Source organism: Gobio gobio (genome assembly GCF_949357685.1).
Source record: "Gobio gobio genome assembly, chromosome: 21".
NCBI classification, from domain to species: Eukaryota; Metazoa; Chordata; class Actinopteri; order Cypriniformes; family Gobionidae; genus Gobio; species Gobio gobio.
In genome coordinates this window covers 2,593,507-2,608,409 of record NC_137117.1, presented here as the reverse complement: position 1 = coordinate 2,608,409, position 14,903 = coordinate 2,593,507, and positions in this window count along the sequence as shown.

The following is a 14,903-nucleotide window of genomic DNA, read 5'->3' as shown; positions in this document are numbered from 1 at the left end:
TAGTTCATTAAGATTAAATCTTACTATAACCACTCTTACTAAAAAAAAAAAATGGGGTAAGCACACTTATATTCTCATTTCAAGAGGTGTTCTGAGTAAATGATTTGTTTGTAACACTTTACAATATGGTTTGATTTGTTAACATTACATTAGTTAATATATTAGAACTAACCATGAACTAACCATGATCAATACATTTGTTACTGTATTTATTAATCTTTGTTAATCTTAGTTATTAAAAATACAGCTGTTCATTGTTTGTATATGTTACTTCACAGTGCACATTAACTATGTAAACAAATAGAGAGCAATTTGAGCGCAAGACGCTCGAGACAGTGAATGCGTGCTCGTGGGGTTCTCTCGCGCGCTCTCTCTCTCTCTCGCGCGCGCGCGCTCTCTCTCTCTCGCGTTCTCTCTCTCTCGCGCTCTCTCTCTCTCTCTCGCGCTCTCTCTCTCTCTCTCGCGCGCGCTCTCTCTCTCATGCGCGGTAATGTAGGTTTGGAATGGAATGATTCGTAACATTTTTATAATTGTAACGAGTAACGATGCAGCACATAAAAAAATATCGGAGTAAAAGTATTAAACTCATCGAAAATATGTACTGAAGTAAAAGTGGAAGTAGGAGAAAAAAATAATACTCTAGTAAAGTACAGATACTGCCTTTTAGTACTTAAGTACAGTAGTGAAGTAGTTCTACTTCGTTACTATACATCTCTTTACTGAATGATTCAGCAGTTTGAATGAATCGGTTGAATCAAAGATTCAATGACCTGTTCATAAACGACTGCCCCATTATTGAATGAATCAGCCATTTGGACGAATTGACTCAATGACTGACTCATTCAGACGGTCACCTGCTGCCACCTACTGGTAGTTTACTTTCATGTTTAAACATTCTTTCCAACATTTCTTATTTGTATTCAAAAATATGTAAAACAATCTCATAACATTATTTAATGCAGTTTGTAATCAAATTTAAGAAAATAAAAGGAAAGCTGAAGCATAGCCTATATATAATGTGGCAGGGGTGGCAGTGGCTCAGTGGTTCATGTAGGTTGTCTACAAACTGGAAGGTTGGTGGTTCAATCCCCGGTTCCACCTGACCAAGTGCCGAGGTGTCCATGAGCAAGACACCTAACCCCAGCTGCTCCCGACGAGCTGGATGGCGCCTTGCATGGCTGACACCGCCGTCGGTGTGTGAATGAGTGTATGAATGGGTGAATGTGAGGCAAATGTAAAAGCGCTTTGGATGGCCGTAGGTCTGTTAAAAGCGCTATATAAATGCAGTCCATTTACCATTTATAATACGATTAGGGAAAAATGTAATAAATATGCAGATTTAAATACGTCAAAGCTGATTGAACACTGGTGAGAATATTGCTTCAGAATAATGATATTTAATTCTGCAGATCACCCTTATAGATAACCAGAATTGTAAGTCAGAATGTAAACTGGGCCACAGATGGTAAGCACAATTACCCAAAACTAACTTAATTAAAATGCCACATCCCATACTGTTTTTTTATTTATTTATTACAATATAGACATTAAGAGAATAAATTGTTATGCAAGTACCTTTACTTTTAATGCTGTAAGATTACAAATGTATTAATGTTTGAAATATATTGTGGAACAGTTTAAGGTAAAGATTAACTACATTCTAAAATGATCAAGTTAATCAGCCCATGGGTTGGAGACATTAAGTTTTACTTACATTCATTGTAAGTAAAATGAGCACCATTTGTCTTGAATGGCTCTTGGAGCCCTTGAGTGATTGGATTAGCATCTATGAATTTGAATGACACTGTTATGCTGATTGAATCTGGACAGGTGACACAGTTATGTAGGGTGTGTCCTTTTACCTTTACAACATTTGCATTGTATTGTTCAGAGTGTCTCCTCCCCTCCTGTATAATCCCTCCCCCTAAAATGTAGATAAAATACAATGTATAACTCCTTGTTAGACTTGGAACCTCAGCGGAAAGACAGCACGTTTTTCTCAATAAAGAATCCTGCTGAAAAACCTATCCAAGTTCTCCTGGTCTCTACTTCAAGAAACAACAGAATTTCACAACAGTTTTGGTGCTCTGTGACCCGGATAGAGTTTCCAGCTTCCTCACCTGAAATCCAGATTGAAACTTCAAGCTCAAAGATAAAGATCTGCCTACGTTGCAGACTGGAATCCAGAGCGAAACTTCCAGCTGAACAAAGATTTCCAGACTGAATCTTTCTCTCAACCAAGGGTTGTGGTGAGTGCTGCTCTATCCAAAAGAACCTTAAAGACCAGTACAAATTTGTTTTCCTCTGCGCTGTGAGAGAAGAGTTATCAGACAGCTGTAGGGTTTGGTTAACTAAAATACCCTCTAAAAAAGTTTGTTTTAGAGATGAGTTATCCTCTGTTTTCAAGCAGGGAAGATTAACATACAGGCTAATTTTTGTGTTGTCCTCTGTTTTTGCCAAAGAAAGTTAACAATAGTTGAGCTGTGTTAACAAGTTTGTTGATCAGAGAAGTACGTGTTTGTGAGTGTGTGGTAACAAAGAAATTCAAAAATGTTTGGCAAGAATGCTAGACTGACCCCCACAACTGAAAAAGGTGGTCTCGCAGCTCCTTTGTGGACAGACAGTGATTTCAAATCACAGTTAGGAGTGCAGATGGACTTAATTGTCACAGAGAAAGTTAGGCAAGAACTAATGCAGAAATATGAGATCCATCCAGACAAGACTTGGTCGATTGATGAATGTAAAAAAAGTTTTAGGAGCATGTATTCGCAAGAACAATGTGAAAGGCATTATTTGTTGTCACAGAGAATTTGGTTTAGCGCTAGCTAGACAACAGTCTCAGAACATCTCAGAGCTAGAGAAACAGAACAAAGAACTCTGTGCTAGAGTAGCATCTTTGACTAAGAAATTGAACCACAATAAAGCTGCAGAGAAAACTGATTTCACGAGTTCACACGTACATCCAATTAAATGGAGTAAAGATTATGCGTATTTGGCGTGCTGTCCGGGGGAGGGCTTCGGGCTCGGAATTTGGCCCGAACCTAGAGTATCCCCCCCATGATGAAGATAGTCTAGAACTAGACTGTATTTTATTATGGATTGTGTTGACGTCTAATGAGTTTATTAAATCAAAGTGAGGAGATGGGGTGGTGGAGGGATGCTAAAAAATAAAAACGGTCAACGAAAGAAGGTAAATATGCTGTATATATACACACACCTCTTATCGTTGATTAAATCGATTGGCTTGATATGCTCCACATGTGTTTAATTAGGTTTAATTATCTGAGGGTGCTCCTCTTGGGTTTGATTAGGTTACATTATCTGGCGTGCTCCATTGTTTAGATAGGTTTAATTATCTGGACGTGCTCCTCCCGAAATTAGTTACTAAAACTTCACGTGAATGAAGTTAGTCAGCCTGATAAAGTTTATCCTGACTTGCAAGCTTTCTTTGAAACAGATGTAGCCATTCAATCAGTATCTGATGTGCCTGTTGATTCAGTGAAAGTATGTGGCACTAGGAGACGGTCACAGGGAATTGAGGGAATTGAAAGTATTCCTGCTAATTCTGTTGTCCAAGTTCAAACTGCCAAATTGCTAGGACCTAGAGACATCGAAAGATTATCCCAGAGCTTGCCCTCAGCACGTACACATTTTTCTGAATTTAGAAGGACATTGTTATGCAAAATGCGTCTCTACATGTCGTTAACAGAAGTCACACAGCTAATGTCACAGATTCTAACTGAATCTGAATTCAAAAGTTTTGAGTCTGCTGTTACTTCTGAACTACAACATGCCAGTGAAGGCGATTTGAGAGAAGGTGTTTTGAAAATTCTAAAGAATATCATGGAACCCAAAATAGACTGGTCCAGAATCACTAACTGTGTGCAAAGGAAAGAAAAAACTGTAAGTGAATTCACTGAAAGATTTTGTCAGTCAGCTGTAACTTATAGTGGGATAGTTGATGATTCTGAATGTGTGCTAGATGACCAGGGAGTTTTTGTTCGCGTCTGGTCAGATGGCCTTTTAGCCGAGTACAGAAAAGCATTGCCATTCCTTGATCTAACTTGGTCTAACAAAACCCTCAGAAGTAACCTAGAAAGGTTAGCTATATGGGAAAGGGATGCTGATGTTAAGGCAAAAGTGAGAGTAGCAGCAGCTACGTTTAGCACAAGGAATTCAGACAATAGATTGCCTAAGAAAAAAGGCAAATGCCACTACTGTGGAAAATTAGGACATTGGGAGAAAGAGTGTAGGAAGAAGTTGCGAGATAGTAAAATAAATATTTTGCATAATTCTGTTCCTTCTCAGCCCGCCTACAACCCTGAATAGTTCAGCCAGGATACAGTGGAATTTTAGGACAGCTTACTCAGGCTCTTCTAAGAGCACAAAAAGAACAGGCAAAAAACTGATTGTGGGGGCTGTGAGTAGCTACCTTTCCCCAGTAATCCATCAAAATGACCAAAGAATTTTTGTGAAAGGTAGCATACAAGAGAACAAGATTGAATTTTTGCTTGATACAGGTGCAGAAATTACCGTAATTCCTACAAAATTGGCTAAAGATTTAAACATTCCGTACAAGAAAACTGAACTTTGTTTAACTGGTGTAATAGGTGAAGATTCAGGAAATGGATCTATTACACAGGATCGAGCAGCTTTTGTCAGAGCTATACCTCTGCCTAATACAATTAAAACTCTCAGATCATTTTTAGGAACAGTAGGTTACTGTAGACCTTGGATTGAAGAATATGCCTCAATTGCACAGCCTCTCTATGACTTGTTGAAAGGCCAAGTTAAAGATTCTGATACTGTTTGTATGGAAGAATTTCAGCTCAAAGCTTTCAATGATTTGAAGAGAGCACTATGTCAAGCACCAGCATTAGGAATTGCTCAATCTGATAGGCCTTTTGTGCTTTATGTACATGAACACTTAGGCTTCATGACTGCATGTCTAATGCAAGATCGTGGGGGCAGTTTACGCCCAATTCATTACTATTCTGGTAAACTTGACATAGTCGCTCAAGGGATGGGTCCCTTGTCTTAGAGCAGTGCAGGCAGTTCATCTAGCCCTTCAGGCTTCATCAGGAATGGGGTTAGGACAGACGATAAATGTAAGATGCCCTCACGAAGTGTCCGCACCAATGAATCAAGCAAAAGTCACTTGTGTCACCTCCTCTCGTTGGGGAAATTGGTTTACGACCCTCACATCCCCTCGCATTGTTTTACAGCGGGCACCAGTCACAAACCCATCCTCATGTATGATGTCTGCAATGACTGAAGTTTTGTTAGAGGATGAAATGACTCATGATTGTGTTATGCTTACATACGCAGCAATGAATGAAACAGCAGAAACTCCCATTGAAAAGGCAGAATTGGAGTTGTTTGATGATGGTTCAGCTCAAGTGATTGAAGGTAACATTACAGCAGCTGCAGTGTTGTGTCAGGGAAGGAAAACCTGGAGTCATGTGTCACACTGTAAAGTTGTTCCCCCACCAACAGGGATAGGATAGGACACGGAACAGTGAGGAGCCCAGGAAAGAACCGAATGCAATAAGCTTCGGGGGCCAACCCTGCGGTGAAGACTTCCTTATAGGCCTTTCCCCATCCACTAGTCCATCCTTTCCTCACTGTTTTTTTAGGTGTCGCATGAATTAAGAAATAGGGAAAGAAGGAACAACAATAGCAGAATCAGATTGAACAGAGGATACAACCCTAATGTTTGCTGTCTTTTAGAACAAATACTGCTCTGTTGTCGTTTGTTTTTCGTTCTTAATCTGTGCAGATACCACTTGATGGCTGTCCCCAGACCCATATGCACAGACTTCCTCACCTGCGTATGAAGCTACAACCTCTGAAGGACAACTAGACCCAGTACTGAGTCAACTGTCAAGAAGAAGAAAAAAATAAAAAAATACACAACGCAGAGAATCACCTACGGGAACTTCAGTCATTCATCAACATGATCAAGATTGCTTTGCTACTACTCATTATGGACATCGTACAAACTGTAGACTCCAGAAACAACATATTCTTAGAGCTGATGAATATGTCAAGAAACACCTTGTTTGCTGGAAAGAACGTTTGCATGCCACACCTGCCTTCAGTAGGAGCAGGAATCCCATGGGTGGCACATGATGGGAGGAATGTCTGTATATAACATCCTGCTCAGCCAATTCAATGGCAGGTGCACCCTGGTTGCTACATATTTCAGCTCCTACCACCAACAAAGAAGATTCAAGGACTCCCTTATGCACAGACATGATGGTCAAGTACTCTTGAACAAAATCCAACAAGACATTCTTGATCTTTCAGCAAAATTACATCAGATGACTTAAGATAATTCTTCATGGTTCAGAAACCTGTAAGGTCAACAAAGGACTCACAAGGACTGTTCCAACCACAAAAGAACATTACCCGTAATGAACTACACGGACCCTTAGTGGCATGTTTGTTTCTGTGTCAGCATGTCATTCGTCACTACAGACAATCAACACAGAAACAGTGATATGTGCCTGTAACGATCACAAGTTACAAGAATGAACTTTTAAGTGTCTAAATTTGTATTTTGTAAGAGTTATTAGAACTCTCAAAGGGGGAAATGTAAGATTACAAATGTATTAATGTTTGAAATATATTGTGGAACAGTTTAAGGTAAAGATTGACTACATTCTAACATGATCAAGTTAATCAGCCCATGGGTTGGAGATATTAAGTCTTTTGTCTTTATGCTCTTCCTGACCATTTAGCATAAAGAGCTCAGAGATTGGTGGTACTCTGTCTGGGCAGGTTTCCCAAAACCTGTATTTTCCCGGCCAGTTCCTGTTCTCTTCATTGTAAGTAAAATGAGCACCATTTGTCTTGAATGGCTCTTGGAGCCCTTGAGTGATTGGATTAGCATCTATGAATTTGAATGACACTGTTATGCTGATTGAATCTGGACAGGTGACACAGTTATGTAGGGTGTGTCCTTTTACCTATACAACATTTGCATTGTATTGTTCAGAGTGTCTCCTCCCCTGCTGTATAATCCCTCCCCCTAAAATGTAGATAAAATACAATATATAACTCCTTATTAACTTCCTATTTGGAACGTCAGCGGAAAGACAGCACGTTTTTCTCAATAAAGGATCCTGCTGAAAAACCTATCCAAGTTCTCCTGGTCTCTACTTCAAGAAACAACAGAAGTTCACAACAATACTTAAAGTACATTTAAAATCAGGTACTTTTTACTTAAGTAGGGTTGTCATTGTGGTACTTCTACTTTGACTAAAGTAAATATATCTCTGGGTATTTGTACTTTTACTTAAGTACTGACATTCACTACTTCCTCCACCACTGCTTAACGGGCATTGACGCCTTGATGTAGCGACGTACGAGCACTGTTGTTCACTTAGCATTATTCAATGCCCGCACTACATGCATCGTTCGACCCACAGGTTTTTCACTGCTTACCAGCCATCACCTACTGGTATTCCTTGTATTTGGTCAAATAACAGACCTACGAATAAACGTCTACGTCTACATCTATAAACTACTATTGTCCACCATGGTCGCTTGTTTACATAAATAGGACAAACTTCAATAACAACACAATTGAAAAATTGTGCATTGCAAAATCACTTTGCTCTCCTCAACTGTCACTTAATCTCGGATAAGGGTCCAAATGTAAATGAACTAACTACAGACAACAACCTGGATATGTTATTTCTTACTGAAACATGGCAAACACAGAATGACTTTGTACATCTTAACCTGCTGACACCGAAAAGGGGCGGTCTTGCGGTCATCTACAGTAACTGTTTTTCTATCACTCAGCTGGATTTTCACAATCCTAAATCCTTTGAGTACATGGTTCTGAAAGTTGGCTCAAGCTGTCCTCTTATAATTATTCTAATTTATAGGCCACCCAAGCAACAAACTGATTTTTTCTCTGAACTTTGTGAACTATTAACTTTAGTTTGTGCTGCATCATCCCCGGTTATCTTACTTGGTGACTTTAACATTCATGTTGATACTGTCTGCTCTAACAGCACTAAATTAATGGCTGTATTGGACTGCTTCAATCTTATCCAGAATGTTAATTTCTCAACTCACACTCATGGTCATAGACTTGACTTAGTTTGTACGTCTGGTATGAATAATGAATATCTCCATCAGCAGTCAAGCTATCCCTATCTCTGATCATAAGCTTATTACTTTTGACTTTACGTTATTGTGTAACCCCCGCCTGTTCGAACCGCCCCACTCCAAGCGGGACTCGAACCCGGGTCCACCAGCATGAGAGTCAAATGCTCTAATAATGAGGCTAAAGGCTGCAACCTCTAGTCAGTCGCTAGAGCATCTCTTGAGATCAGAGGAGTGAGGTTTACTCGCACAAAAGGGCTGTAACGATTTGACCAAAAATAAAAATCTTGATTAATTGAACATTTTACCTCGATTACGATAAATGAACGATTATTTTGAAGTTCTTCTTCTTCTTTATTATTTTTTTAAAGGTGGGATATTTTTTTCTAATGAAAAAGTGAATTTCTTTGTGATTTTAAAATACTTGAAGGAATCGGTTCACTTTCAGCAGTTATTGTCTATGGGGCAGATTTTTGTTTGTTGTACATCAGATACAGATAAATTAGCGCACAGGACTACATTACATTTATCTGAATGCATTAATGAGAGAGTGATTGTGTGTGAATTAGTCATACCGTCTCTATTAATTACGAAGCTGTGGTTTGTACTTTACTTCAAAAGTATTAAAATAACGGTTGAGTTTCTAAGCTACTTTAGTGATACATCACAGGGCAGCGTTGACAATGAGTTTCTTCGCTCCTCTCTGCGCGTGATCTTCACGTGATGTGCGAGCTTCTGTCTGCTACATAATTTATGTTGAACTAATGCCTGATATATTGTGACACGAACAAATACACATCTGATGGTCTAAAACTCGCTTCAATGTTCAAACTGGCAGGCCTTAAAACATACAAAATGACAAAGCTTTGTGAGGACGCAAGTGAAAGAGGTCTGCCTTGTCAGAGACGCGACACGGCTCGGCTCTGTGTCACAGAAAAAAGCTCATGAGCACTGAACGGAGAAGTTTTCCGTATTGTTGTTCTTGAATAGTGCACAATCACTTTAATGTTCAAACTGGCAAGCCTTTAAACGCATTTAATTGACAAACTTCATGAGAACGCAAGTGAAAGTGATCTGGCTCCGGGGGTTGCGTGCGCCGTCTCTGTGTGTGTGTATCAGTGCATATTAGAACGGCTATTAACTTACATGTATAAACTGTGTAAAACATGCAATTACCATAGAAATTCTGAGCATCTATAAACAAAGATAACTGCTCCTGCATGGCTGCATCTTTCTGTGTGCCTACAAACTGCACTTGATGTGACGGACGGGGTAGAGTCACGTGACTAAAACCGAAATAACCGACATGGGAAAATTACGTTGGTTAGAGGTTCTAAATTTTGGTTTCGATTACTTTTCGATGAATCGTCCAGCCCTATCGCACAGCAACTACTAGCTGGCCTCCGTTACAATTGCATTCTACTAATTGTACTACTAATACCACCATTTCTTATCGCAAAATTAATGCTATCAATGTAACTGATTTTGCTGCTTCCTCTACTCTTCCTGATGTTTTCAATTTTACCTGTCCATCTGTGATATCTGACCTATATTGCTCTGTTATTTCTGATGTTTTAGATGAGCATGCTCCAAAAATGCTTCGCAGTATAACCAAACTTTGTTCTTATGCTTGCCCTTATGATTGCACTCTATTTCCTGCAAAACATTCAAAATTCTGCTGCCGAATATTAACACACAAACGATCTGCTCATATTACCCCGATTTTATTTAACCTCCATTGGACTACTTACAAAATTCTTCTGTTTGCCTTTTAATCAGTCAATGGTATCACTCCTCCTTACCTCTCTTATCTACTGTCTCCTTATGTTCTATCTCGATCTCTTCGATCTTCTGGTTGTGAACTTCTTACTGTACCCAGATTTTGTTTGTCATCAATGGGCGGAAGGTCTTTTTCCGTCATTGCATCTAAACTATGGAACTCTTTACCACTGGCACTAAGGACTGTAACCTCACTCTCTGTATTTAAATCACAACTCAAAACCTACTTGTTCACCCAATACTATCAGTCATAATGTACCAGCTGTTTTTGTTTTTCTCTCAATATTTATTTTCTGTGTTCTACTTCATTTTGATTTTGTTTACTTAATAATTATGTGCTGTACCCCTGTTTTAAGTTCGTAAATGTACTATGATTTGCAACTGCATCTCATATCTATTTCTGGACTGGGCAAATGTCTACCGTCCATTTAAATGATTAATTAACTATATGGAATGGCTGTTTATTATTATGTGAATCGATTGTCTATTCTGTTACTGCTTGTAAAGCGTCCTTGAGCTTGGGAAGGCGCTATATAAATTAAACATATATTATAACAGATAATGTTTGCAATGCATGAATACTTGCCAAGAGAGATATTTTGAAATACTGTAATTCTGTGTATATGTTTATATCGGCTTTGTGCAAACGCATCGCATCTGTCAGTCAGTGCCCACTGAGTGCCAAAAAGACTGAGCGTCAGCATTGGATTTGCAGTTATCATTTTGTCAATATGTTGAGTTAGGATAAAATCATACCCTATATACTGTATTGTTAAATATTGTATTGATTACTCAATGAAATATTTACCATCGTATATTCTGGATAATCTGTTTTTTAAACAAAAAACTTTAAACAAAAACTATACAAGTTTTAGGGCTGGACGATTAGGGTTGGGTATAGTTTGTTTTTTTTTCGATTCCGGTGCCAAACCGATACTTTTAAAACGGTTCCGGTGCCTAAACGGTGCCTGAACCGATACTTTTTTTTTTTTTAAAGGCCACCAAACGAGGTGGATGACATTAAATGGCTTTTTATTTATTTATTTATTTATTATTTAAATTGAACCATTTATTAAAAGTTCAATGTATACTTTAATGTATGAATATAAATAAATACAAAACACAATTTACTTATTTACAAATTATAATTGACATATTTACAAATTCACAGTAAAACCTAAGCCACCCAACTACAACAAGCCTAATATAACTAAACAGTTACAGTAATAACAGCAGTCGTCTGTATTCTTGCTCTGCTACAAACCAGCTTCGAGCTTCAGCTTTATTTTGAAATATGATCATATTCTCTGGCTAAATATTTTAGAACACATCGCCTTAATGTTTCCATGGCGACGCGTCATGTTTCTCACATGACACAGCAGCCGCAATAGCGCTGACAGCTCAGCTGTATCGGGTTTATTTCGTTTTTTCTTTTTATTCAAAATATTCACAAACTTCTTAACTGTGTCACGAACTATCTGATGTTCAAATGTGTGAGTGAATGTGTGTTAGTTGATCTATAAAGCGCAATGGGCGGCGCCATGTTAGTTTGCGCCTCAGAATCGGATCTGTCGGATTTACAACACTTGAGTTCATTCTCGTCTCACGAAATACATGAAAGTAAGTGACCAGTGAACTGGAAGAAGAATAGAGTAAACTATATAGTTACTATATAATGTGCATTTATCTGATGTGAATAAAACACGTAACGTTAGTCAAATTATAACCGTCTGAAAGGATTGTCATTGCCGCTTTCATAGACATCAGTGTGTGTTTTTTGCTAGTACTTATGAACATTTAAATGTCTGAAACCTGAAATAAACATGATGTCGTTGAAAACACTGAATAGTTGTCATGAGTTGTGATGTGTCCAGCGCTGAGCGTCTGTCTCTGGCTCGGTGCAGCCAAAGCATGCGAAAGCACGTTTGAATTTTGGCACCGAAATGAGGAACCGAAATCTGCGTTCTGATTCGGTCCGGTACATACCGGTTATATAAGTACCGGTGCCATATTGGAACCGGATTTCGGTACCCAACCCTATGGACGATATACACTATATTGCCAAAAGTTTTGGGACGTCTGCCTTTACATGTACATGAACTATAATGCCATCCCATTCTTTCTCCGTAGGGTTTAATATGGAGTCAGCCCACCCTTTGCAGCTCTAACAGCTTCAGCTCTTCTGAGAAGGCTTTCCACAAGGTCTAGGAGTGTGTTTATGGGAATTCTTGACCATTCTCCTAGAAGTGCATTTGTGAGGTCAGGCACTGATGTTGGGCGAGAAGGCCTGTCTCTCAGTCTCCGCTCTAATTCATCCCAAAGCTGTTCTATCGGGTTGAGGTCAGGACTCTGTGCAGGCCGGTCAAGTTCCTCCACACCAAACTCGCTCATCCATGTCTTTATGGAGCGACGCTTTGTGCACTGGAGCGTAGTCATGTTGGGACAGGAAGGGCCCGTCCCCAAACTGTTCCCACAAAGTTGGGAGCATGAAATTGTCCAAAATGTCTTGGTGAAGCATTAAGAGTTCCTTTCACTGGAACTAAAGGGCAAAGCTCAACCCCTGAAAAAAAACCCTACACCATAATCCCCCTTCACCAAACTTTACACAATGCAGTCATTCGAACTGTGACTTGCTTAATAATGTGTAATAACCTCTTTATGTAGGGTTTCAGACCTGGCAAACTATTTTAAAAAACCTGACTGAGATTGATTGCTAAAAAGATATGGACAGATAAATCAACTCTTTCTTTGTACTCATTGAACTCATTTATTGTACTGAATTCCTACTGATATTATATATTTAATATATATATAACTTGCATAAACATATTTTTTGATAATGCACAACTGCATGACATTTTACATAATTTAATATTATATGGTCAAATCTGACATATGCTACATTTCCAAACTTTCCAGTGTTTCTATTGTTATTTTGTAAAGAAATCTCTGAAGCCATGTCTCTCTTTTCCAGCTGTTAAAACTGAATTACTTGTGGAATTTTTAGGTCTTTGGTTTATTTTGTAATATAAATTATATTGTAATATAAATAGTTTGCTAATTATTATGCAAATACACATTGGGAAATTATTAATAATGATTAATATCTGCTCACAAAAACATTACAACAGAAAGAATATGAATAAAACATAAACCGTCGCAAGCTTCTCCACATCACTGACAGACAGAAAGACAATATCAACTCTCTGGAAGCTGTTCACTCTTTAAATATCATATTTAATGCAGTACAATCTATGTTTCTGAACCAATCTAAAGTGCATGAACACGTCACAGCTGAAATTAAACTGCTGTTAAACACTGAAAGTCTTACCCATACGGGATCTTCCTGACGCTCTGCATTCCCAATCCCTCTATACGGAACAAAACGTTCCTCAACACTTGTGACAGCGGGTTCAGGAACGGGATCTTGACTGTCAACTCTTTCCCCAGCACAGCGTCCTCTAGAGGCTGAAACAGCACAAACACAATCAATGATGGAGAGTTTCTTTATGATGAACTGAATCCAAATACGACGCCTTTAGATGTTTCACCAGGTTGAGCATCAGCACTAAACGCAATGGATTCTCACACGTGACACGTAACCGAACGCATTATATGCTCTGACCTGAACCCCACTGAACATTTCTGGGCTGAATCTGAATCAGGCGTCATCATCAAGTGATTTTTAAGAAGTGCAACTACTAACTCAGACATTCTGGGCCACAATTATCAGAGAAAAGTCAGTTTAATAGTCAAACTCACTCACTCTCTTGTGGTTTGAGGTGGACAGGAATCCGGTCCTTCTTCACGGTGTCTTTCATCGCTCCGGTGTAGTTCATGACCAGCTCCTCATACAGCAGACTGGCCCTGCGCTGCTTTGAGCTCTTGTTCTTCAGGACGATGGAGAGTTTGGCGTCTCCACCGATACGAGGTCCTGCCCCGTCCATGACGATCTCAACGCTCACGTCGCTGGACGACGGATACAGAGTCGGCTTGGAGCCGAAGCGGGCGGCCATTTTAGGACAGTATTAAATGCAGATCACAACCCTGACTTGTGCGAATACTGTCATTTTATATCGATAGACATTAAATACGTATCAAAATAAATGCTCAAAAGATTAAATAGTCTACAGTCTTCTCATTTGCACAGATTCTCAATGTTTTACTGCTCAGTTTAAATGACTTTACTCCAGAGTGAATTCAGAGATGATGATCTTTGACAGTCTCTGCCCGAGTGAAACTCTTTCCACACTCGTGACATGAATACGGTTTCTCTCCAGTGGGAATATTTATATGCATTTCAAGGTTTCCTCTTTGTGAGAAACTTCTCCCACACTGATTGCATTAGTACGGTTTGTGATGTTAATACCTTTCTGAATGAAACTCTTTCCACGTTGATGGCCTTTGAAAGACTTTTCTTCAGTTCTGAGATCATGAGGTTTCTGACGCTGATGTTTCTTCTCCACTTCGCTCAGTTTTTCACATCCATCAAGTCTAAAAATGACCACAGCAAATTGTCAAAAATCAATTATATTGTGGAAAATGTAAAGCAAAGGGAAATGGAAGGGAACCAGAAACTGAAGTATTTGTTTTTACATGCTTAAGGTCAATTCTGTCATGTTTATACGATCAAATATAGTAGAAAACGGCTTGTCAAGACCAAGAATCATCATTATTAGTGTCACTGCCCACAAAAGAGACTAATCCAGATTCACTAATGAATTCACAGTTACTGAACTCAATCTGTTGAGAGATTAATAACGTGTTTTGTCTTAATAAAACAAGAAATAAATGGCAGATAATCAAAATAGCCTCAATTGCAGCCCTTACCAAATGAATCTAAAAGCCAGTTTTTACAAGAGTTTTACACATATGAGGGGAAAAAAGTGACTTTAAAAGCAACTCGACTGATTTGAAACCATCAGTTACTGTCATAGCAGACAAATGTCATGAAAAGGTAAAAACATTAAAGGAAGAAACACACCTGAAGGATTAAATCCTCG